Here is a 26283-nt window from a genome sequence, read left to right as displayed (position 1 = left end):
TCCCCACTATCCTGCACAATCTCACCAGAACTCCCTCGTACGTCCTTGCCAACTGGGCTCATTGCCCGAGAGCTGCAGAACACATTTGCAAGAGGCAACTAGGGCATCAGCCACACCCCAAGTCAAAATGGTGGTCATCCTCTGGCCCTAAGAGGCCTCTCTGGGAAGGGGCACATATCAGGGATCCCAGGAAACTACTGTATCACGCGGGGGTGTGGGGAGAGTTCTCCAGCTCTGGGGGCAGGAAGGCAAAACAGCAGCTGACATACATCCTATTGCTTTTTTGAAGGGTCTTGAAGACTGAACTTTTAAAAAGTCATCCTTAAAATACCCCATCCCCCACATTGTTGATGAAGTGAAATAGACATAATGGCTCTCATCTGTCAAAAAGTGGGTTGATGGATAGTCTCTGTCATTTTAGAATGGTAGTAACCAATGCAATTGATATAGAAAGTACTAGATATAAAGCTTCACCTTCCTGAGGTCTTGTGCAGCTACTGTGCAGCACTATTAATTGGAAATGTGTGGGTGAGGGGTTTGAGGCCCTTGGTTGGTAAAGCTGAGGAATAACACAAGTGACCCTGGATGACACAGCCCCTCCTTTTCCCCCACAGGCACATAGGACTGTATAATACTGTCACTAATAACCACTGGTTGGATCAACAACTTCACGGAAGGATACCGCTTTTCTGGGGTGATAGCACTAGATTAAAGGCTTATGCCCTATCCATTCTGCTTTTAGGAATATATGGAAATGTATAGATGGCCATCAGACTTACCTAAAATTATGTTCAACACAGTACTTTTCATACTAAGAAAAAAATTTAAACAACCAGATGTTTAGTTTTAAAGGCCTAGTTAAACAAATTTTGATTAACTATATAGTATAACACCATGCAGACATAAAATGTGATGTAGAAAAATACTTATCCATATAAAAGACATTTAAAATATTTGGTGAAGAAAAGTAAAAGAAATTTCTAAATTAAGTGTGCAGTATGATCCGTTATCGGTAGTTCAAATACAACATACGCATATATTCTGGGAGTACGATAAGTGCTTAAAACTTATTATCAACAGTACTATTTGAATAAGAGGTTCTTTTATTATCTCATTTATTCTCATTTCAATTGTGAGCTGATTTTCAAATTGAACACATATTCCTCATGTAATAAAAAAGGTAACGAAAGAAACGTTAACAGAGGAAAAAGGCTGCGTAAACGTAATGTGATTTAGTAAAGAAGAGCACGTCTTGCTGCCTCCCAGGCACTGCACGGCGGCGACAGGAGGAGGAGAGCTGGGCTTTGCTCTCCACGGACTCGTCACTCTGGGGGAACAGGGACTGAGGACGCCAAGGGTGAGCCACCGGGTTCACACGCCATTATTCTGAAGGGGTCTGGTGGGGATGTCTCTGAGCCTGTGTGCCATTTTCCTGTGTTTAATAGTTTCAGAATATATCTAGGCAGAAAGTCACCAGCTGTCATCTATGTAATGAGAAGGACGGCTGTAGACATGGCAGTTCATCCTTCCAGTAATCCCCTGAGGTCCTTTTGTGCAGCTACTTCAGAGCCTTGGCATTTTGGATCCCTCCTCCTTCTAATATTCCATAGCTGACTGCCATTGCTTCTCATACTGGTCTCAGGCAAAATATCTCTTATCAGAGAGGCCATCCATGGCCATGGTCTAAAGGAGCTGCCACACCGCCCAGGCACCCCGTCACTCTCTATGTCCTCCATGTCCGCTTGTTTTTCTCCACGACATTGATCATTCTCTGGTGTGTGTGTGTGTGTGTGTGTGTGTGTGTGTGTGTGTGTAAGGCTCTGTTCTGTGTTTGCGATGGCTCAGTTACCTACAGCAGTGGTTGCCATATGGTGGGCACTTACATCTATTTTTGGTGAATTAATGAATGACTCTGTTGCCCCAAAGCTAATGTGAAATATACATCCTCGCACCAAGATTATTTTTAGGTTCACATCTGTGGTGTTGAGAAAAACATGGAGAGAAGAAAACATGAAGAATTGGGCCCTTATCCCTGATGAGGGTGGAGTCACTTTTGACTTCAATAGTGGAGGTGACTAGGAAGCTGAGAGTGCTGTGTTCACTCGGCTAGTGTAAGTATAATTCACATTTGGCACAGTTACAGTTAAAGCGAGTCTAGATCCGTTTCGCACAGTAGACTTAGGGCCTCTACATACAAGTGTGGTGTGCGGCACTCCAGGCGGTACCATTTCCATCATCAACTAAGGGAATGCCACCCCTACCTCTCAGATCCGCTTTTGGGATATTTACCAGAAGGCCCAAGTGCTGAACTGTGAAAATGTGGGAGATTTTGAGTGGTCAACAAAAGTCATAAATACAACCATCAAAATAATTTAAGTTCATTTTCACCGGCTCAGTGTTATTGTCATCACACGGGGTGGTTGTGCCACATGGAATAATTGGTTTCAGACGTCCCTGGATTTGATAAGGCACTTTCTAATCCCGAGTCTCCCATCTCACGTAATACACTGTGTCATGGTGTAGACCTTCCAAATTATCACAGTCTTCTCCATGTTGATTTTGAGCCCCTCACTTTCCAACAAGTGACCTGGAAGTGACTCTTTCCCAAAGAAGCAATTATCTTACTGATTTATTAGGTGACTTTAAGTAGCATGGCTGCTTAGTGAATTCACAGAACTTATAGCCAGAATCATTTCCACTGGAAGAACAATATTTAGGGTGAGATACTGGAGGACAGAGGCTGTTTCATTAATCTCTGCATCCCCTATATGTAGCAAGATGATGGCCGTAAGACTCTACTCACCTATATTGACAGCTCGGTTAAATGACTGAATGACTGACAGAGGGTTCTAGCCATGAGGGTTGTCATTTAATCTGCAGTGTTGTGATGCTCTCCAGCTTCCTACGTGGGCACAACGCTTTCTACTAGTTCAGATTTCCCTTTAATGATTTTTTAACTTGCTTTATTGGTGCATCCTATGAGGCATAAGTAACACTGAATGAGCTCCTGGAACACAGCCTGATATCTAGGTTCCTGAAGCGATGATTTTCAGCGCTACCCAAGCCTGGTGGACTGGCAAATGAGGGGGACGTGAGAGCTGTGCTCTGAGCAGCTCCAGTCTGGCTGGGAGAAATGCTGAATGCCACGCCACTGCTATGAGTATTCTAAGAGAACTTCAGATACTGCAGTTGAGATAACATAACAAGGGAAGGTTGAGGCCAAAATGCAGCAGAGAAACACAGCACAAAACAGAAATGGAGAGACAAAGAAATGCATTGATTCAGTGGCTGGTCAGCTCCATGTCCAAAGATACACAGGTATCTATCTAGACTCACATGAAAAAAGACCTCCTCAGAAACTTAGTTTCCATTCCTTACTTACTAAATCATGTGGTCTGTGGCATGTGACTTAGCTTCCATTTCTCCCTAGGCAGCAGGTTATGAAGAAGCAAATGAATTAATGAGTGAATTTTGTAGACTACGGCACACTATACAAATGTAAGTTATTAAGCTCTCAGGATGTGAAAAGAGTGACTATATTAAATAAAGGAGGACGCTGTCACTAACAACCAAAACTAGTGTTACCAATTGTTACGTATGAAGCATAAAGGGATCAACTCAGTGGTTACTGGAACCAGTCCCAACCAGCCTCCAAGAGCAGGTTGTATGCACCTATTCTCAAATCTCAATGTGCTTAGCTGGAAATCAGCCATTATGGGAGTATTTACACCATGGGATTTGGCAAAAGCTACACAGCAGGGCCTTTTGGTCTCCCTCCACCTCTGACAGTTACTAAACTTTACCAGCATACAACTGGATAAAATGGTGTGTGTTTTTTCCAGTCAATGTTACTTTCATTTTTTTCATATCTAGTAAGAATGATATTTTTTCTATGTGTTTTGCACTGGCCCTTTCAGACACCAGCATTCCCATGAAATACTGAAATAGTCAACATTCACAAGAGAGAGGGAGGAAAAGATAATGCTCTAATTCTGGAGCCTGTGTCCACCTTTCGCAGATGAATTTAAATTGCAGGGTCTATATATGCTTCGATTCCATATGGTACCATGAGGTCTCTGTAAATACCATTCAATGCCTCTGATGTAGTGACGGTAACACATAGACATATCCAAGTCATCTGCCATCTGCTGGGCTTGGTAAATGAGTCAGTAGTCCCAATCCAGGCAACTCTTCAGGGGTGCTAACCTCCAACCTGACTGAGAGAGTTTGAGTCAATAGTTTCTCCATGACTTTTGGAAGATGGATAAGACATTTGGTTTCTTAAAAATGGCATTAAGCTATAAGCTGATGGGAAGACAAGCTTTCTATCTGCTGCCCCCTTCTCAAAGGTGAGTTCCATCATAGGAGAGGTTTATGTAATGCCTAAAAATATGGGAGTGTGGGGGTTAGAAGTGTGCTCCCCACTCATCCTGCCCCCAACGCACACTAATTCTATCAAGAACTTGACTCCGGTTTCTAGATTTGGTACCCGAAACACTAACATTCTTTTCAACCGAGGTCTTGAGACCAGTAAAGTATGGTTATGCCCAAAATGCAGATGTGCAGTTTTTCACAATGAGGGAGATTTGCAGGGGGAAGCAGACATAGTATAGAAAAAGCAAAACAGCAACGTGAAGATGGTGCAAGAGTTTTGGGGTGATTTCTGACCTGCTCACTGTCTGCCAGGGCATCCCAGGGTTTTTCTGCCCTCTCAAGTTTGAATAGCATAGCAATTTAAATGATCATTTTGTTCCCCCACCCCCCTGCTCCCCAATCTGAACAACAAAAGAAGGAATTTAACCTCATATCCTTGCTCTGAAATTAGCTCTATTGTCAAAAGATGACAGCTGTATCCTGATTTCAAGAATCTCATGTTGGAATTAAACAGCATTTCTGAAGCCATTGTGTTACTTCAAACAGATCTGTAATGGTCCCTCAGCAAACCATTTTCAGAAGAGTTGGGTAAGTGAGATAAAAAGACACCATTTCGAAAGAGTTGCGTTTATGGGCTGGGTCAGAGTGCTCTCTCCACGTTGTTCACTCCCAGTCGAATTTCCTAATAGTCTGTCTCCTCAGCTAACAGATGCCCGGCCTCATGTCGGAACCAGATCGCGCCACCGCTGAGATGCTATCCAGCTCCTTTCTTATTGAGTCGTTTCCCTAGCAGATGGTGCAGTGCTGCAGGCACACTCCTTCCTGTTAATTACCAGCCTTCGCTACAGATGGAAATGTCAGTCAGCCTCACAGGTCCTGGTTCCTGCCATTGCCTCAGTCCATAGCCCTCTACCTAGGCAAGATGCTGCCAACACACACCATGTGTTTTGTGACTGCTGACTAGGCAGGCAACAAAAAACAACTTACTTCATGAATATTCATGGCGGAATGTTGAAAGTTCTGTTCATCTGCGATGCTTATAGATCTGCTTAAAGGGGGCTGCACCTTCCTAAGAACACTCTGCCCCTTGTTTTCCTGCGCCGCAGAGGCTATGTGAGTTACCAAAGTGAGTTGCCATGGCAACATAGAGAGGACCATTAGACGTCGGCCATTTGGAGCCTTCTGTAGGCACATCAATTTCTGACTCACGTTCTTCCCATACCTTTAAGTGTCACTTAATTATTCTTGTCCTGCCGTAACAGACCAATAGTCACCACGCTGAACTGATGAGCTAATAACTGTGGGTTTTCATTAAATCCTGATTATCTGATTCGCATATGGATATCCAAATATGAATGCTTTGCTCTTTCCTAGTATTTAAACATACTAAATGCAGATAAATTAACTTCAGCAGTCATTTTTTATTCATTAACTCAAATCATTTCACTCTCTGTGGAAAACCTGTTAGCAATCAAAAATGGGTATTTTTTCAGGTTTAGGGGAGAAGATTAAGGCTCAGGTTTTGAGAGAAGGTAGAGGGAGACCTGAGCCAAGCATTTTATTGAAGGTGATTCAGCTAAGACTTCCTCAACTGTTCACCATCTCAGGGATGCCGTGTTTAAAGGTGAGGTCACGTGGCTGATGAAGAATGTCACAGCAGGTCAGGACTGTGCCTTCCCAGTAGGCCTTCCGCTCTCATGATGTAACCCAGAGGAAGCAATATTAAATACTCTAAACACAGGCAAAAGAGCTTCAAACTGAAGAGACCCCTCTCCCTGAGGAAGAAATAAGCAGCACGGTGGGGGGCAAATGGGCAGCCTGATACACAGCATGTAAGATTGAGAGGGAACTGTCAGGAGTCCTGAAGGATTTGTTATTATTGTTTTGTTTTACAAAATGTGAATTGTTTTTCCTTAGGTATCTCTCGTTCTGGAGTGAGGCTCCACCCTACAGGATTTCTCTTGCGGAAGAAGGTACCAGCATGCGTACAGGAGGTATGGGAGCTCCTGAGCTGGAGAACTGCATGTGGTCAGGGAGCTCAGAAGACTCTGTTAAGTTATGAAGCTTAAGTCTCTCCTCCCAGGTTTATTTTGGAGAAGATTTCATTTGTATGCTTTTCGTGGTCAGAAGAAAAAGAACGCACATTTAGGTATTTTGCAGGCGAAACAGAAATGAGGTGATTCTGAATGGGTCCCCTGAAAAAACAAGCCTAGGTGACATGTAATTCATAAGGCTCTAGGAAGGGTGCATCTCCAGGGTGGGTATGGAGATGACCCAGGTTGTGGCCAGAGCTCTCCACTGCCTGGTTCACAACTCACTGTAATTGCATCGTGCAGTGAAAGATGCGTGTGGTGGCTGCAGATAAATGTTTAACAAGCTCACCTCCCCAAACAATAATGTGTATACTTATATATATATAAATTCATTATAAAACTTATTCAGATAAAGGATGTATAGCACATAATTTACCAATAGTCATAAAATACACAATATTCTTTACTGTAGACTCTATGTAAACTACTGATTTTTACAGAATGCTTTCATTGACTTTTGCCAAACTCTTGTATGTGCAGCCAATCTATGGTTGCAATTCATCCATGATTTGAAAATTGAATTGCATCCCTTTCTGACAGCTCTTGTCCCATTACATTTATTATCATTAAGTCTGATGTGTAATCTGTTGTCAAACTATTTCTCACTCTCAGATTGTATTCATTAAACTGAAACCTCTTTCAGTCAGCTTCATAACTATGTATGTCAGGATTTCACGCATTGTTCAATGACTTGAGTGACTTCTTTGCCTAATTGGATAACACTATTCAAATATGGGAAGGACATTTCTTCAAATTTTTTGTGCTATTCACAAGGTAGTGACTACACCCACGACACGCTTTTAAGCTTAATCTGCATAATTAACATTTTCTCCATCACTTTCTTAAACCTAGAGTTGACAAAGCAATAAATCAAATTTGATTTATAGTGTTTGTCAATGTCTGTGTTATAAATCCTCCAACCATGGCCAATGTCAAGCTGCTGACATGATGTCACGGAACGCAAACTTGTGCAGAGGCATCCAGCAGCACACTTGATTTTTAATAATGGCCCACTTACATCCAACTTACAAAGGCCCTGCAATTGGAGCAGGAGGCTCCTGCAGGCTAGGCCAGGGCCTCTCAAACACACTGCTTTGTAGTCCAGTCTCTATGCCTTCTTCACCTCTCACCTCCTTTGTAATGTCACATTACAAATGTGTGTGTGTGTTTACAAATACATAAAATTGCACACATTTACAGTCTTCCTTAGGAGGAGCTTAATCAATCATTGAATGAGTTAAATCGAATGGAGTCACATTAATTAAGCTAGTTGAAAAGATGAAATGCAAATCCATGGAAAGTGTGGTGACATTTGGCTGGTTTGTGCTTGGTGCCAAGGGGGATTGAACAGGAAAATAAAACTTCTGAGGAGGGCAAGATCTTTTGGTGCAGCCTGGTCAGGGCAGGTAAGAGGCTTGGCCTGAACTTTGGAAACAGTTAAGACTTGGAGAGATGGAGAGGAGAAAAGAATATTGCAATAATGAATCCAAGGAGTACTTACTAATTGATTACCAGTCACCATAAATGTTGTATTTTATATTATTAAAATGTAAAATTATTCTGGAGAATGTTTCATCTTTTACATTTAATGGACAGACCCCAAATAAATCTCAAAAAATTTTAAGGGTATTTAAAGTACTAAATTTATCTAAAACGTCTCCTAACAAATTAACCATTGCATCTAAAAGAAAAAAAAAGGAGTCTTTTTTTTTTTATTATTATTATTATCTTTGAGGCTTCCATAGGAAGTAACAGCAATAAAAATTCATCAGTAAAGCAAAATTTGCTGGCAAGAGTTTGTAGATAGAGTTGACTCTTGCACAACACGGATTGAACTGCGCAGGTCCACTTATATGTAGATTTTTTTTCAATAAATACTGTAAAAGTTTTTCTCTTCCTTATGATTTTCTTAATAACAGGTTCTTTTCTCTAGCTTACTTTATTATAAGAATACAGAACATAATACATACAAAGTACAAAATATGTGCTAATCGACTGTTATCAGTAAGGCTTCCAGTCATCTGTACGCTATTAGGAGTTAAGTTTTTGGAGAGTCAAAAGTTATCCACTGATTTTTCCACTGTGCAGGGCATGGGTGCCCATAACCGCCAATCATTCAAGGGTCAGCTGTATAGGGAAGTTCTGAATTTGGCCTTCAGCGAAGAAGGAAGAAGGAGCAGACATGTAATGACAGGTCCAAATGATAAAAGCTTTGGCTACAATTAGTCTTTACTTGCAGACTGAGACTTGGAGGCATTTCCTACATAACCAGAGGCTCCCCCAGTGAGGGGACTCAGCACTGGTTCCAGGGGTAACCATGACCAGGAAAGTGAGCTCTTTCGTTTCCGTCAATGGGAAGGAAGCAATTATAGCTCTATAGGAAACAATGTAGCATTCTGAATACAGATCTATCTAAACCTCTAATAGAGAAAATGAATGAAAAATAAATAATTCACAGCGAAGTAAAGTTTGAAAAAATTGACCAAAATTAAAAATTGTTTGATCTTGTCAGTAATGTGATTAAAACAATAAAATGCTATTTTCTCCTAAAAAAATAAGCAAAGACCATAGAAGGTATTATATTGTTGCCTCTTCAGGTACAATGAGATGGATATGCTCATGTTCTGCTACAAATTGCTCTTAATTTGTTTCTAGAAATCCAGTTGACACAGGTATCCAGGACCATAAAAGCATGTACACTCTGAGCCAGTGTTTCCAGGTCCTGAGAAAAGAATCACAAGTGGCATCTAAGAATTATTATCTGTGGAAGAAAATAAACCCCTAAGTTTCTAGAAGAAAAATGGTTCAATATGTTGTGGTCTGTCTATCCATCAATCATCTATCTGTCTGTCTAACTAATGACCCGATTATCTAGGGCAAACATCAGGGGAAGAAACTGAAAATGTTAACAGTGGTTATTACTAAGTAATAGATTAGGGGTGATTTGGAGACGCTTTACATTTTTCAAATTTTCTACATTAAACAAGCTTTGCTTATATAATCAGATAAAGAAATTAAAGTTAAATTAGAAAAGGAATACACTGCTTTCTAGGACAGCAAGGTTTGAATCCAGACCTGGAATTATATCCTGGTTTGAATCTCTGCTATCTGCATAACACTGGTTAAAGTTCCCTTACTCTTAGGTGTCAGGTTTCATAGCCTCAAAGGGATGATAACAGGATACTCACAAGGTCACCGTGAGGACTACAGGAGCGAGCCGCAAACAGTGCCTGACGCCTACCGGGCAGGTGCTCGGTGCATGCGACTTTCCTTCTCCAAGTTCCACACAGTTCTAAGTGGTATCAACTAATGAAATCAGAAGATCAAAACCAAATCTTTTTCAGTCTCCTCAATTCTATCAGAAAGCCGCCTCCACATCCTCTCCACCTAGCGAGGGTCAAGCCCGTGGAATGCTAATCCGCCTCCTGAATGCAAAGCCATCCTGTGTAAGCGTTTGGTACTCTCCAAAGCATCTGTTAGGAAGCCTCATGCTCTGAGCTTTGCCAAAAATGCTATCATACATACTGTCTGCTCAAGACGTTTGGACAAACCTTAAAGTGGAAGGATAATATTTTGGACAGCCATTCCCCAGAACTGTAAGCCCAACAGATGTTGGTTTGGGGACCTGGAGTTCAGATGGAAAAGTAAGACCACATCATTCAGAAGCATGACGGCATCTCTGCCTGACAGTGAGGTGGGGATTGAAGGTGTGTCCCTGAGAGAGACCACAAAAGCAGAAGGTGGGGAGAAGACAGTATACATTTGAAAGAGGAAAAAGAGTGAAATCTGCTTCTGGCCATCACAGGAAGTTGATCTAATCCAGGCTGACACTGGGGAGAGCAACTGTGCCAGCGATGGAGGCCACATGCCTCCTAAGGAGGCCAGGTCCAGTTGCAACTCAGAAAAGCGGGTGAGCAGCCAAATTGTATCCAAGGACAGAACCAGCCTAACAGCTGGCGAGTGAATTAACTTCAGACAAACCGAGTGGACCCAAGTGGAGGGACATTTGAATCTTCCCCTTATGGGTAGAAAAAGAAGAAAACATCTTAGGGACACAGCCTCTTGATTTTAGTTTCTGCTGGCAGGCTCCTTGGGGCACAAGGGGACAGGAAAGAAACACAGAGAAGCTTTGGGGCTTAAAGAAGCTTAAAGAGTGACACATCTGCGTGTTGAGAGCCAGTCAACGCAGAATTCCACTTGGTAAAGGAGAACTTATTAGGTGACGTGAGCTCTTAAGAATAGAGTGCACCTTAACGTCTCCAGGTCTTATGAAAATGCTAGGCCTCCAGCACTTGCCCAGAACATCCTGTTGACCTGTTACACAGTGCCTGTACTTCTGAGATTTAACAGAATACAGAGTGGGCAGTCGCGGAATCTCCCGTCCCTGGAAGCTCCCGGAGGCTGCAGGCTGAATGGCAGAAGCGGTCCCTGCGCTGAGTGGAACCTGCGCAAACCGTGGGATTCAGGAAAAGCCAGTTTGAACACTGTCCTGCCGTCTGCTGGCGGAATCCCTAAATTGCAAGGGCAGTTCTTCACTCTGCTCTTGGCAAGCCTCCCAACAAGTGAATTTGCAAAATCATCGTGAGGTGAAGCCATTTTGACAAATGTCAAAGAGAGATGTGAGCATTTCAGAAGGATGAGTAGAATAGAAAGTAAGCATATGTTGTGAGAGAAAATAGCTTCCTCGATGAGAAAGAGGCCAAATCGCATGTGAGTGGGCAGGCAGGAAACAGAGGAAGCAAATGCAGCAGCCCGGGGTGTGGGCAAGAGGCCGCAGCACCACCGCCGAGCAGGGGGTTATTCCAGGAAGACCCGCCTCACCACCAGGCTGAGGTTCACCGTCCCCACGCAGCCCGAGGAGAGAGGGCTGCGAGCGTGCTGTTCCCCTCTCTCAGTGACATTCTGAAACCCATATTTAAAACCTCCCCAAGATGGCACAAAGTCCTTTGCTTTCTTAAACACCAGTGTGCCTTGTTTCCCTTTCTTTTTCCTTCTCCCCTTTTTGTTTCAGTCTTTCCCACTCCAAGGGTGCCGTGTGTTTGGGATGCAGAGACAACACACAAATCGCAGAGATGGCTGAGGGAGACAGAAAAATAAATCAGTCGTTGGAGCCCAGAGAGCTAAGTGCAATGACAGGCCAGCACTTGGGCTTATGGGGGATCAGTTGAGGGGCACCTCACCCTGTAGGGAGTGATGCTAGCAGAGGTTTCTAGGTGCACGTAATGGCCAGGTGATATCCAAGTGTGTGTAGGAGTTAACAAGACACAGAAAGTGTTAGTGGGGAAGTGGTATGGGAGACATTTCAAAGAGAAGGAACAGTAGGTAAAGGGAGATTTTAATAAAAGCCACGTCTGTGGAAATTCGAGTGTTACTATTCCACCCGGAGAGGGGTCCGGAGATAAGTTTAGAAGGCTCGCAAAGGATCAGACAGTAAAGCATAAGCGGATCGCTTTGAATTGCACCCTGACAGTCTGGAGTCCTGCTGGAGAATTTCAAGCAGGGGAGGAGAGGCTACCTGACAGATACAGATAAACAGCCTGGAAAGATCACTCACATTGCAGTAGGTAAGGGACAATTTTGGTGGCTACGGCTACATAGCCCATGGAGGCCTTTGCAAGGAGTGAAGCCCCTGAGGATGGATCTGGATGCGGATCCAAGAGATGTTTAGAGGCCAGGACTGCGGACTGTGTGTGAGGCCTCAGCTGGGTTTACCAGATGGCCACGTTAGCATTCTCAGATTGAACATGCAGGGCGTGAACTGCTGTGGGAGATGGTCACTTGTGATTTGTGCCTCTAGAGTATTCAGTCCCCGTGCCCTTGGGCACTGGGCGTGCAGAGCTGGGCCTGGAACTGGATCGCAACTGTCTCCCCCCTCTCTCCTCTCCTCCTTTTGGCTCTTCGTCTCCTGTAATTTCCCAGTTCTAACATCTGCCTCCACGCTTTCCCTTCATTTGCTGTTTAAAGAGAGACTTGTTTAGACTCAGACGGCAGGAAAGACAGTTGCAGAGGGGGTACGGAACCGTGCTTTAAGATGTCAGTCAGGGGCGTCCGGAGCAGTCCAGGGGCAAGGCCACGCAGTTGTGGGGGACAGGGAGCACCCTACTGTGACTCAAACCTCCTAAGTGGTTCCAAGGATGTGCTGAACTTGGCTACTTTCCAGAAAAGTGTTCCGAGTGCAGAGGCCTAGGCGTCCGCCAAAACAGGCTGGGAAAGGACAAGAAAACACTTTTTCATGAAGTAATGTGGGTTTCTGGCTTTGGCCCTGAGGAATGTGTGAAGAACTGTCTTTAAGGAGTGTGCCGGCCTTAACTTTTGAGCCCACCTAGATTTGGAACTGTCCAACTTTTCAAACCATTCAAGGGACGACGGCCATGCAAAACTCTGACCTGGGGAATCGGAGTCCTCTCATTTGTTAAAGAGGAGAGACCACTGAATCTACTGCTGGAATGATGAAGAGCCAATGACCAGGTGCCACTGACCGACTCTCCTGCCGGAAGTCCCGCCTGTGGTCCACATTGCGCATGGCCCCACGGCATCTTTTCATTAAATAGTAACAACAAAAAATCATGATTTGTCCCACTACGACTGAAAGCTCTTCAGCAACTCGTGAATGTGTAACGTCACCAGCGTGGCACATGAGGTCATAAGTCACTCGACTCACTCCCTACCCTTACCCCTGCCTTGCCACTCCCCTTCCCTCCAAAACCCACTGCCTTCCAGAAATAAGAAAGGACATGGGAAAGACTTCCTTGTTACAGCAAAGGGATGGTCTTTTTCCCATTGACGGGGTCTCCTTCCGCGAAGAATTCTTTCCCCCCAGTTGGAATGCATGGGAGAGTATTTTTCCTAGTATGTCTCCACAAGAAGAATGGATGTTTTATTGAGGAGAAAACTGTCGCTTGGACGTCTGCAGCCAGGGGAAACACTTCTCCATTTCAAGATTCTGGAACGAGATCAGGGCGTGTATGCAAAGCACTGATTTAGACTCACTAGAACCAGGTTTCAGGCCTGACTCAAATCCTTGCCAGCAGTCTGCCATTGACTGAGTGATAAAGCACCTTCAAGCCTCCATCACCACCTGTGCAGTGTTGAGCTAATGATGTGGACCTCACAGGGTCCTTGGGAAGCACAATTACAAAGGTGCACAGGAAGGTGGCCGGCTCACCACAGTCACTTACTAAGTAGTGCTTGAATGTGACTGAAACTAGGTAGAAAGGCAATTTCTCTGGCCATGTTATCATCCTTGGAGCCCAATATCTCCCTGGACTGAAACTTCCATTTTTTGCCCTTGCACTTAACCCTGCACACAGTCTCTCTCTCTTCCTGGAGTACTTTTTTCCCTTCTGTTAAACCTAACAAATCCTGAAGCTGAAGAGGATTACGTGAAGGTGGTTTTCCTGGAAGAGATAATTCTTTAAACAAAAGCCAGACTTTACCAGAATGACTGGCATGTAGGTGGCAGAAACATGAATGGCATCTGATTTTCCAGCATGGTCCAGGGAACCAAATGTCAGCTTTGCCGCCGATGCACCCAGTCGTGTGTCTGTCTCTCCCTGGAACAAATCAACTGCCACACAGCTGTTCTGTGGGCTGATATGACCAATGCTGGCACAGAACCTATCCTGTCACCTCCACTTGGGTCCTGGAAGCAGGCTGGACCCTTGTGGTTCCCTGTAAATTTCAAAATGTGTCTTCAGCTGCAAAAGGTCAAGTGCCACCAATCCTGTTGGCTTTCATTAGTCTCCTGCCTTCGGCTTGGAGAGGGAAGTGGAAAAATAACTGTCACATCCAGACCGGCATTCCCAACTCACTTTTCCCATAAAGCTTTGCTATGGACCATGTCTTTGTGGGGGAGGGGGATTCATTGACCTATGGAAAACTCGAAATGGAAACTGGAACTGTACTTATTTTTCTATTTTCTCTCTTCCTTTCTTGAGTTAATATCAAAATCATTTGATTGTTTCCTTTTGACAGTGACAGAATGCATGGAACATGTTCTTTCAATGTTCTCCAAACCATCATATTCAAATAGAAAGGAAAATACTGCAAGTCTTTGAAAATGGCAGAGACATGATGTCCAAAGTAGAAGCAAAGACACTTAGATCCTGTAGGACTCTGTAAACTCCCAGGTGCCAGAGAGGGTCCAGACCCTGGGGTCAAAGGCACTCACGTCTAAACCCATCTCTACTCTCCCACTCATTCTCTTGGAGTCAGGATTTTCTCATTGGTCAAATGGGAATAAAAATGCCTATCTGCTTCAGCATTCTGCAGAGAAAACCAATAGGATACAAGGTCTGACAGTTAAGTTCCCGAACTCGCTGCAACGATGCTGCTAACCTTTTTTGATGTCAGAGGGATTATTCATTATGAATTTGTACCAACTGGACAGTTAACCAAGTTTACTATTTGGAAGTGCTGAAAAGGCTGCATGAAAAAGTTAGACGACCTGAACTTTTCGCCACTAATTCATGGCTCTTGCATCACGACAATTCACCAGCTCACACGGCACTGTCTGTGAGGGAGTTTTTAGCCAGTGAACAAATAACTGTATTGGAACACCCTCCCTTCTCACCCGATCTGGCCCCCAATGACTTCTTTCTTTATCTGAAGATAAAGAAAATATTGAAAGGAAGATATTTTGATGACATTCAGGACATCAAGGGTAATACAATGACAGCTCTGATGGCCATTCCAGAAAAAGAGTTCCAGAATTGCTTTGAAGGGTGGACTAGGTGCTGGCATCAGTGCATAGCTTCCCAAGGGGAGTAGTTCAAAGGTGACCGTGGTGATATTCAGCAATGAGGTATGTAGCACTTTTTCTAGGATGAGTTTGTGAACTTAATTGTCCAAACTTGTGTGTGTGTGTGTGTGTGTGTGTGTGTGTGTATGGAAAGAGAGACAGACAGAGACAGAGACAGAGAAAAAGAGATATGAGAAGAGATGTATTATTATAGAATTGGCTCACGCAGTTATGGAGGCCAAGAAGCCCCCAGCTCTGCCATTTGCAAGCTGGAGAACCGAGAAAGCCAGGGGTTTAATTAAGTCCAAGCCCAAAGGCCTGAGAATCAGAGGGATGATGGTGTAAGTCCCAGTCAGACTTTCAAAGAGAAGACGGATATTTCAGATCAAGCAGAGAGACAGAAGTTTGCTCTTCACCCACTTTTAAGTTCTTTTTAGGCCTTCAACGTATTAGTTGATGGCAGGCACACTGGGGAAGGCAATCTCCTTTACTCAGTCTACTGATTCAAATGCTAATCTCTTCCCCAGTCACCCTCACAGACACACCCAGAAATCGTGTTTTACCAGCTACCTGGGCATCCCTCAGCCACGTCAAGTTGTCACGTATAACTAACCATCATGCTACTTTCTACGATTTTCATGAGGATTAAGGGAAATGATAAGAACTGGAAGATCCTTACTTCTTATGAGTCTTTCCCTCCTCCTCATGCTTCTGTGCTTTTCTTTTTCTCAATGTGCCACAGGTTTCTAACGCAGTGTCCCCACCAACACTACCCTCATCACCTGCATATTCTTTGGTCCACACCCTCCCATAGCATCCAGAACATTTCTCAGGACCTAAACATGGTATCCTCTTAGAAGTCTTCGGCAACTTTCCAGAACGAGAGGTATCTTCCTTTCACACACACATGTGGTTCTCTTGGCTTCAGTTTCTACTATGGGATACAACCAAAGCCCTTCATGGGAGAACTCCTGATTCTTTCAGGTTTATCTCTTATCATTCTTTGTCCTGCCAAATGCACATCTCCTCAGAGGATGACTTAGCTCACAGTGTCACAAAATCCCAACTCTTCCCATGTGACTCACATGAGCATCTCCTTCCGTGGGGACTTGCCAGTCTCCTGGACCCTGGACTCTGTGTCTCCTTCTATCAGAGCACCACATTGCTGGGAATGAATCATCTGTTCTCACATCCATCACACCAGGCTTTATACTCCTGGAGGGCAGAGACTTTACCCTGTCCATCTCCATAACCTTATTTCCTATTGCAATGTTGAATGCACACCAGCATTGATGTTGAAATCACTAAATATGGAATATTCCCTACCAGGCTGACGCATGGTGGTCCAATCACCCTCATTAATCTTCTTCTAGGGCTGATTACGGCCCTGACACCATCTCAGCTTCTCAGTCTCAACTGGGACGTCAGAGGCTGACTTTCTTTTATTTGATACAACAGCTTTGACATTTGAAGGGGAACGACCTTAAGCCAAAGAAACTTTTATTACAAGAGGAACTACATGATGTAGTTAGGGAAGAATTTTGGATAGCCTAATTTTGGGGCTTGTTAGGACACTATTTCTTAAATTGAGTTATTTGAATCACTTGCAAAAGCCACAGATCCTTTGTTCCCTTTCCAGACCTAGCGCATCGGACTCTCTGGAGGTGTGGCAATGTGCACACTTCATCTCCCTGCAGGATTCCTATTTGAGCAGTCACTATGCAGGGAGCTGAAGAGCCCGAGTGGACAGATGCACTGAAAACACAAATTACTTGATCCTTCTGGGCTTGTCTGAGAATCAATAGATGGTCTTTTGCAAACAAGATACAATTACCCCAGAGGTAAATGTGTGCTGGTGATATTTCAAGAGAGCATAGTGGAAAGAGCACACAGATTTTGGAGCTAGAGATACTTATCTTTGAATCCTGGCTCTGGCACCTACTGGTCTTGTGACTCTGGGCAAAATACTCCATCTCTCTGAGCCTCAGATTCTTTATTGACAAAGTTCAGTGAAATGATCTATATGTAGACAGATGATAGATAGATAGAGACGGACGGACAGACAGACAGACAGACAGATAGGGCAAGCCTAGCCTAGCACCTGGAAAACAGCAGGCATTTCATCAATTCTATTTTCTTCTTCCTGGTATCCCTTTAACCTGAGGCAAGGAACTCAGACAATTACTCATGAGCACAAGAGGAAAAAGAACTAAGCCACTGTTTCAATGCAGTCAGACCAGCGGAGTTCACTGCCCTACCCTCGAAGTCAGTAAGATGGAGTCAAAGCACACGCAGGTTTCCATCTTCGAGCTCGGAGACAATCCTGGGGAAGTAAAGTGAGAATGGTCTCTCCTTCTCTGACCACCATGAAAGCCCTAGATCTTAGCTCACACCAGAGAGAAGCGGCACTCACTCAAAGCCTATGGGAGGTTGACTTTCTCAGCATCCAGGTGGGAACAGGCTCTGACACAGATGCCATTTTATTAGGGGAAAAAAAGTGAAACAAATTTGTAACTAGTATAATTGCTTCACGTAAATCTAAACTCTCCTGTGTAGCAGTTTTGTCCTCATTTTATTAATGAAAAGCCTAAGGCTCACAGGCAAGGTGACACCCAGAGCATTCACATGGCAGAAAGAGCCTCTAAGGGGACTGCTTCCACCACAGCCCATGTCCATTCCCTTATAGCAGCATATTCCGAATTTCAGCCATGTTTTTGCTATTTTGCGCACTGTTCTTACCTCTAAATTAAATTTAAATTTATTCATTTTCTTGACTTAGACCCATCCTTAGTGAAACTATTCATAAACCCACAGTTTGTATGTGCTAATTATGTATTATTTTCTAGTGTATATATTAAATAATTAACAATTATTAAAAATAACCATCTCTAGAATCACCAGTAGAGTTCAGGATGTGTTAGAGGATAGAGAGAGAGCAGTGGAGAAGAATTACTCGGAAACTGTAATGATAAGACTGAAGCATTCAAGACATGAACCCGGTTACTAGCCAATTAAATAGAAAAAAAGTCAATGCAATATGAGGGATTTTTCAGGACTAGCATAAAAACAATTATTAAATTAATAAGCAATAAAAATTAGGAGTGACTAAAACGTTGTGGGTTGTTTTGACTTCCCAGGTGATTGGTGGAGATGGGGAGAGAAGACAGGTCAAGAGAAACTTCAGAAGGCTACCATGCTGCCCACCTCGACAGACACATCTGTTACCGAGTGTGACAGGGTGACCCTGGGACCTAGTCTTAGTTACTTGGTTTACATGATGAGGTGGCTGAACTAGCTGATCACAGGCATGCTGGTTTCCATCTGTTCTTCCCTCAATATACAGACAAAGAAAAAAATTTAAAAGCACATTTTCTTCAATTGGCAACAAGGGGGGTGCATTTTGGAGGATACACACAACATTAAAGTCATAAAAATTATATCCAAAAACAGTACATTTTTACCTCATACTAGGTAGCAGACATCTTTCAAGAAGAAAAGATGAACAGTGAAATTCATTTTTGTCTTATATAAGATAATATTAACTATCAATTAATTACTTAATTCACACTCAATTAAGTTAACAACATTCATTGAGAAATAACCATGATAGAAAGTATTGAAAGGTCAATGTATTACCTTTAAGGCTTTACCTTCTCTGATGTACAATTACACCTACCATTTCTTTGAATGTTCACCTAATGAGAAATTCCCTGAATTTTGTCTTTATTTTCAAAGGCATATTGGTTTTCTCATACTTCTGCCTCTTAGGAAAGGAATATTTTCTGTCATCCAAGCACGTACAGTATAGCTTGCATCAAAAAGCCTAAGGAGCTGTAGAGATTTATTTAGGATTCTGAAAATACTTAAGAACTCAGCAAATTTTTCTTCTCTTGAATACACATTTCAAAGAAGTCACCTCATCCTGCAGGTCCAATCCTTGAGGTTTCCCCGAGAAAACAGGGACACAATCTACCTGCAGTGACTTCACAGAGCAATGTCTTTCAGAAGACAGGAAATGGTGTTAGACCATTTCCAGAGGTAGAAGGATGCCACATGAAGGTGAGAGAGAGCCAGACACGGAATCCAGGACAACTAACTCATTCCCTGTGCTGGGCCCTTCAGTCTGTTCTAACACTGATGTCCTGTCTTTCTCTGTTCCTCTACAATCACAAATTGTCATCTTTATGAAACATGATATCCAGCATTGTGAGGAGGTGGCTTGGGAGAACACACAACGAATGATAAAATTTTACCAAAAGGACTATAAACAAACAAATGCTTTAAGCGAAACTACACTCTTGGCCAAAAGGTGTCTCTCCATAGATACATAGCAGGTTCTACTTTCCCAACAAAGAGTGATGACACTTTTGACTTGGTCACAGACAAACACAGGGGAGCACTGCGTAAGAAAAAAGAAATGACAGCAGGTGCTAAGGTGAGAACAGTCAGGTTTGGGCTCCAATTTGGGCATCGCTTCGATTTATGGCCATTTGAAAGGTGTTCAACCCCCTCAGTCTTCTGTGGTTTGCTCTCAGGTGTGAGGGAGCTACAGAAGATTCTGAGGAGGGCAGTGGCATTTTCTCTCAGGTCACGTGAGTCATCTTACCCATGAGAGCATCAGAGGAGACCTGGATCAATGCTTTGCTAACAATTCACTTTTTGATACGACTATCAAAACTGGAAATCAGACTGGTTTGACTAGTCTTGCTGTTAATAAACTTGCATGCCATGTCTTAGACAAAGTCCAGAATGGCTGTATGACAAAGTCTGGCCAGAAGGGCAGAAGGAGGCCATGAGGTGTGTAAGTGGCCATAGGAGTTGGGAGGCAATCCAACATAAGCAATATTACATGGCATCCCTAGCTTAGCGCTGGGGGTTACCTACACAAGGTATTCACATGTGTATAGATCAGTGAGGAGAGTGGATATATTCAGAAATTTAAGAAAGAAACTGATAATTGCACAATTCGTCAGAAGAAGCCAGGTTGGGTTGAAATTCAACAGCAGAAACTTGTACCTGGAAGGGGGGCTGGCAAGAGCATCAGGACCCCCATCTCACAGAGCTCTGGCCAGGATATAATCCTGGGGCAAAGACTCGGAGCCCCGACCAAGAAACAGACGGAGTACAGCATGTGGGAACCAGGCTGAGGCCCAGTGACCAAACGAGATACAGCTCTGGTGGAACTGGAAGGCGGGGCCAGGGCAACAGCCAGGACGTGTCCCAGGTACAAATTCACGGGGCACAGGAACTCTCAGGAGTCAAGATAAATAGGATTTCAATTCAATTGTTATATTAATAAGATGAAAATTAATGTAACGGGATCCATAATGAGCAATATTCCATCAGGTCAGAGCTGGTGCTCCTGAGTTTTCCTATTGTGTCAGGTTCACTCAGGGCTCTATGTGGGCTCCTCCTGATCCCGTCTTCAGCCCAGCCCAGCCCTGCCCTGTCCAGCCCTCCCCAGCCCTGCCCTCCCCAGCCCAGCCCTCCCCAGCCCCAGCCCTGCCCAGCCCAGCCTTGCCCAGCCCAGCCCTGCCCAGCCCTGCCCTCCCCAGCCCAGCCCTCCCCAGCCCCAGCCCTCCCCAGCCCTGCCCTGCCCAGCCCAGCCCTGCCCAGCCCAGCCCTCCCCAGCCTAGCCCAGCCCTGCCCTTCTCAGCCCATCCCCAGCCCTCCCCAGCCCCAGCCCTGCCCTGCCCAGCCCAGCCCTGCCCAGCCCAGCCCTCCCCAGCCTAGCCCAGCCCTGCCCTTCTCAGCCCATCCCCAGCCCTGCCCAGCCCTCCCCAGCCCCAGCCCTGCCCAGCCCAGCCTTGCCCAGCCCAACCCATCCTTCCCAGCCCCAGCCCTGCCCTGCCCAGCCCAGCCCTCCCCAGCCTAGCCCAGCCCTGCCCTTCTCAGCCCAGCCCCAGCCCTGCCCAGCCCAGCCCTCCCCAGCCTAGCCCAGCCCTGCCCTTCTCAGCCCAGCCCCAGCCCTGCTCAGCCCAGCCCTGCCCAGCCGGAGAGCAGCAGGCCTTAGCATGGATCCCTGGCCTCTGGGTGCAGCAGCACAAACCCTTCCCATCAGTGTGGGTGGAAAGTGAGCCTGGAGGTGGGTAAGGTAGCCCCAGCCGGGGCAAGAGGAAGGTGGCAGTGGGACCCAGTGAAGCTAATATTTCCCTCTCTGGGGACCACCACTTGACCTCTGTGTTTCCAAATGATCGGTTTGCGTTCACTCACTGACACACTCCTGATCTACACGTTCAAAAGTCAACTTTCTCTCTCTTTCTTTCTCTCTCTCTCCCTCTTTCTTTTTAAAATTAAATTCATAAATGGAGTTTATGAATTTAACAAAAGAAAACTCTGCTGAGCCCTGCTCATCTGTACCCCATCCTTGATATTCTTGGCGTTTTTAATGTATGTCTTATTCAGCATTTATACTGGCAAACGTTTTCATTTCCCAGGTCTCAAACCCACATAAAACAGCTGTATGTTCTCTTTGCTCCACACTTATCCTGGGTTTCACGGAGCGCTCACTAGCTTAGTTCTTCCTCCTTTTTGAATGTTATATTTCTCCATTGAAAAGATAGAAAGTTAAGAGACGAGCAATTGTATATTTATGACGGCTAAAACTACCCCATGTAACCCAGGCAGTGTGTATGCGTTTATCTACATGTCTATATACAGAGTGTGTGTGTGTGTGTGTGTGTGTGTGTGTGTGTGTGTGTGTGTGCATGCACATTTCTCCTGTTTTTCTAACCCTTTGGGAAATGGTCCGGTGTTAGTGAAAAGAACATTAAAAAATGAAAACACATGACAAGATTAGATTGGGTTTCGGTAATGTGGTCGCTGTGGTCAAGGCTATTATCAGACCAATGAACTTGACAGTTACATAGATACAGATATAGGTGTCTATTGGAAGGCACTGCGGAGTAAGCAAGAGCAAGCAGAAGTGACGGGCTCTCACCCCCTGGAAGCAGGTGAATGCATGGATGATAATCACAGGTCGAAGGCACTATACTCCACCCCCAGGACACTGTGCCCGACCCCCCAGGACACTCCGAGTGTGTGTAGCACAGGGGCTGGGACTCAGGTAGAAAGTTGCAATCTTTGTGGCTTGATGTGTTTGAGGAATGGAGTTTGGTGTTGCCAGAGGGGTTAAAAATCAAATGTAAAACTAAAATGTATTTCCGCATTTAACTATATGTATGTTTTACCTCAATTAGTAGTTTTACAAAACACTAAGATTTAAATCTGGATCTATTTGTTATTATACAACATATGTAATTCATGCACTTTCTCCGAGCCTTAGTTTCCTCATCTGAAAAATATAATAGGAATTATTGACTTCATACCTGCCTGGTGTCAGGCTGTCTCCTAGTTACACAGATCAGCTCTAAGCTTCACCATTAACCCGTGAGGATAGTTCAATTGTTTGACGTGGTCAGGACCAGTATGATTCTACGATTCACGGAGCCATCATTATAGTGGTTACCTTTTTCTGTATAAAAGTGTGGGGAAGACCAAATTTAACGGTGTGCTGTACATTGGTAAGGTGATCTGTGGCTTCGTGTTACCATTACTTCTCAAAGGGACTTCGCTCTTTCTTATCATGAAGGGAAAACACTCAGCCCCACGTGGAGATGCTTAGAGCAGCGACAAAGGCAGCAACAGCTAATTGTGTAGGCTTTGATTCTTCAGTTTCCAAAGCATTAGCCTCAATGGGGTCCCCCAGCCCTGCATTTGAAGGTGTGTGATTAGGTGACAGCTCTGGGAACTTACCCCTTTTCTGCCCTTATTTCAAGAGTTCGACACTCTGGAAACTCAAAAGAGTGAGGCAAGCAGCTGGAGAAGATAAAGACACATTTGCAAGATGCCGCGCGGTGCTTTACTTCCCTCCCTCTCCCCTAAATGCAGAGAGTGCAGTGTGACTAATTACACCAGAGAGGGAAGCAGACGCTCTCCAGTTAGAGTATTTTGGTAATCATGTTTACCGCGGGTAAAGTACGTCTGCATTAAATAAGTCAAAACACAGCGCGCAAAATTTGGAATGATTCCTTGAGCGCTGCAAGGACAGAGTTAGATGTAGAAATGATATAATGTCCAAGTCAAAACGCTATAAGAGAAGATAAACCATCTGCTTCAACTAACTCAGATCCCCTTGAAAATGCTAATTGCGTGGCAGTAGGATGATTAAACTACATTAAAAAAAAAAAGACTTTTTCGGTAAGAGAGGCACTTCATTGTTCAGTGAGCTTGGACTGCCCACAAACGGAAGGCACACATTATTCCCTAAATTGGGTGACCATCATATGGAAGTGTGAGTCACAGGTTCTTGGTGGCCCTGTTGATCACTCAGGCTCTGCTCTGCCTCTATGTCTGCAGGTGGTCCAGCAAGGTAATTACCTTGTCCAAAGGCCCACAGATATTTAATGGGAGACCCAGAACCCACTCTGGATGTGATGCCCTTACACCGTCTCTTAGCAGACAGCTGAGTCCTGCCTTGAGAGGAAAGCACTACCCAGCCATACCCATTCCTAGCCACGTCGATGCGACAACCGAAAGGGACCTTCTCAAGTTTCTAGGTGCAGAACCCCATCTCCTCAGGTGACAGGCAAAGCAACTGTGGTAAACAGTCCCTATTTACTCCATTACAAAGCTGTGAGATAGGAACATGCAACACACACACACACACACACACACACACACACACACACACACTTACAGATATCCTGCTCTTACATGGGGATGGAAGAAAGTCTCAGCATGAACTTGAACTTAGGGTACAACATCCCTTTCCAATATCAACACTGATGGCATCACCAATGACATGAGTACACTAACATGATAATGCATTTTTGAGAGCTCACTGTGTAACAGCTGAGCACTTCACATATATGATTTCATTGAATCCTAGAGAAAACTCTGAGGCTGTGTATTAGTTGGCTAGGGCTGTTGGAATAAAGCATCACAAACTGAGTTACTTAAAAAGTAGGAATCTATTGGGTCACAGTTCTGGAGGCCAAGGTGTCACAGGGACAGTTCCTTCTGAGAGATGTGAGGGAAGGTTCCAAGCCTCTCTCCTTGGCCTGTCGATGTCCATCTTGTCCCTGTGTCTTCCCATCCTCTTCCCTCTCTGCAGGTCTGTGTCCAAATTTCCACTTATAAGGACACAGACAAATGGACTTAGGGTGCGTCCTAATTGACTCATTTTGATTTGATCACCTCTGTAAAGGTCCTGTCTCCATAAAGGTCACATTCTGAGGTAATAGGGGCTAGAACTGCAACACGTGAATGTTTTTAGGGGCATGATAATTCAGCCCATAACAGGCTGGTATTACTGTTTTCATTTGTATTCCCATCCTGCAGATGAGGTAATGGAGACTCAGAGACAGTCACTAATGAGCTCTTAGTCACAAAGCCAGGAGGGAACATAACTTGCCCAAAGCCACCGGGCCAAAAGAAAAGCTATTGTCTTTCTTCCTAAAAGTGCTGTGTCGGCTTCTGTGTAAGGGAGGCCCAGGTCAAGCTGCCGGGAAGGGCACGGAGTGTGACTCCATCCTGGAAACGGTCCCTCCTGGACGACTCCATTAGGAATCTTCCCTGGAGAAAAGAAGCAGCAGATTTCTGCGTCTCCAGCACAGTAGCTGGAGCCTCACTCTGCATTGCCAAGAGGCCCTGAGCTGTGCTCCTGTTGTCTGTGGTCCCCAGTGTGGGCTGATGCTCTGGTTCTCAGCCATTACCACCTCATCAGTGACACAACAGAAAGCTGGGCACAGCCTGTTAGGAAGCCAGGAGAATACTCCGTCTTCAACTGGGGGGAACTAATGACTGCAAACACACACCATGCTCTCAGGCAGGGGATTGCATCTGACAGGGACAATTCCTCAAAGAGGGAAGTGAGCACGGCTGGGCAGAGAGAGAGATTGAAATTCGAGGAGCAGGAGGCAGCCGGGAGACCTTGGGTTGAAATACTTGAAAATAACAAAATGGAGGAAAAATGAGAGCCAGGTTGCCAGTTAGAAACAAAGAAACGAGGTGCCAATCAGATCCATGAAAACAAAATATGTCTGGTTATAGCATCCTTTTCTCAAAGATTTCAGTGTAGTTGGTCCTGGGTGAAAATTACTTTCTTGTGAATCATTTTTATATGAATTCCATTGGGAATTTAAAGCCAGTGAAGCAAACAGATAAACCAAGGTATGAGTCATGCGAAGAAGTATGACATGCCTTACATGAAGGCAGCTGGGATGAGTGAGACACTGCTGGGTCTGCAGCCTGCAAACCTCTGCTCGCTTCCTGGTTCTGAGTCCCCAGGAAAGTGGATTAACTCTCTGAGCGTCCATTTTTACATTGTAATCCGTGTATCATGATGGTGTCCTCACATGTGGTAATAACTCAGAGAGATGGAAAACGAGGAAATACTGCAGTGAGCTTCGCACTTATAAGGAGCTCAAGAAATATTTTAGAATCATAAAAATAATAGCACAGTAAGGCAGTGGTGACTGGGAAATGGCTTCTCTTTGTAATTCAATCCTCCTTTTTCTGGGCCACAAAGAGAATGGGGCTGTGGCATGAGACAGAGAAATAAAGCCCCCAAATCACAACATTGTACAAAAAAATCTTGAAGAGACTGATAACTCACATGGATCACCAACTATTACTGTTTTCCTGAAAATAAGACCTAGCCAGACAACCAGCTCTAATGCGTCTTTTGGAGCAAAGATTAAAATAAGACCTGGTCTTATTTTACTATAATATAACACTGGGTCTTATATAATATAATGTAAGACTAGGTCTTATATAATATAATAATATGATATGATATGATATGATACGATACGATACGATACGATATGATACGATACGATATAATACCGGGTCTTGTATTAATTTTTGCTCCAAAAGCTGCATTAGAGCTGACTGCCCAGGTAGGTCTTATTTTCAGGGAAACACGGTGTGTAGCGTGGCCACTGAACTGCGGAGCCATCTCGGGCTCCTGGAGGAAACATAAATAACGACTCCCTGAGACCAATGAGGACAAAAACAGGATGGAAAACCATGGCAGCTGTGACTTTTATGGGGTGTATGGGGTATTAAGCT

This window comes from Rhinolophus sinicus, chromosome 2, assembly GCF_057876585.1.
Source record: "Rhinolophus sinicus isolate RSI-liver-muscle chromosome 2, RSI-T2T, whole genome shotgun sequence".
Taxonomy (NCBI): Eukaryota; Metazoa; Chordata; class Mammalia; order Chiroptera; family Rhinolophidae; genus Rhinolophus; species Rhinolophus sinicus.
This window is presented reverse-complemented; position numbering follows the sequence as displayed.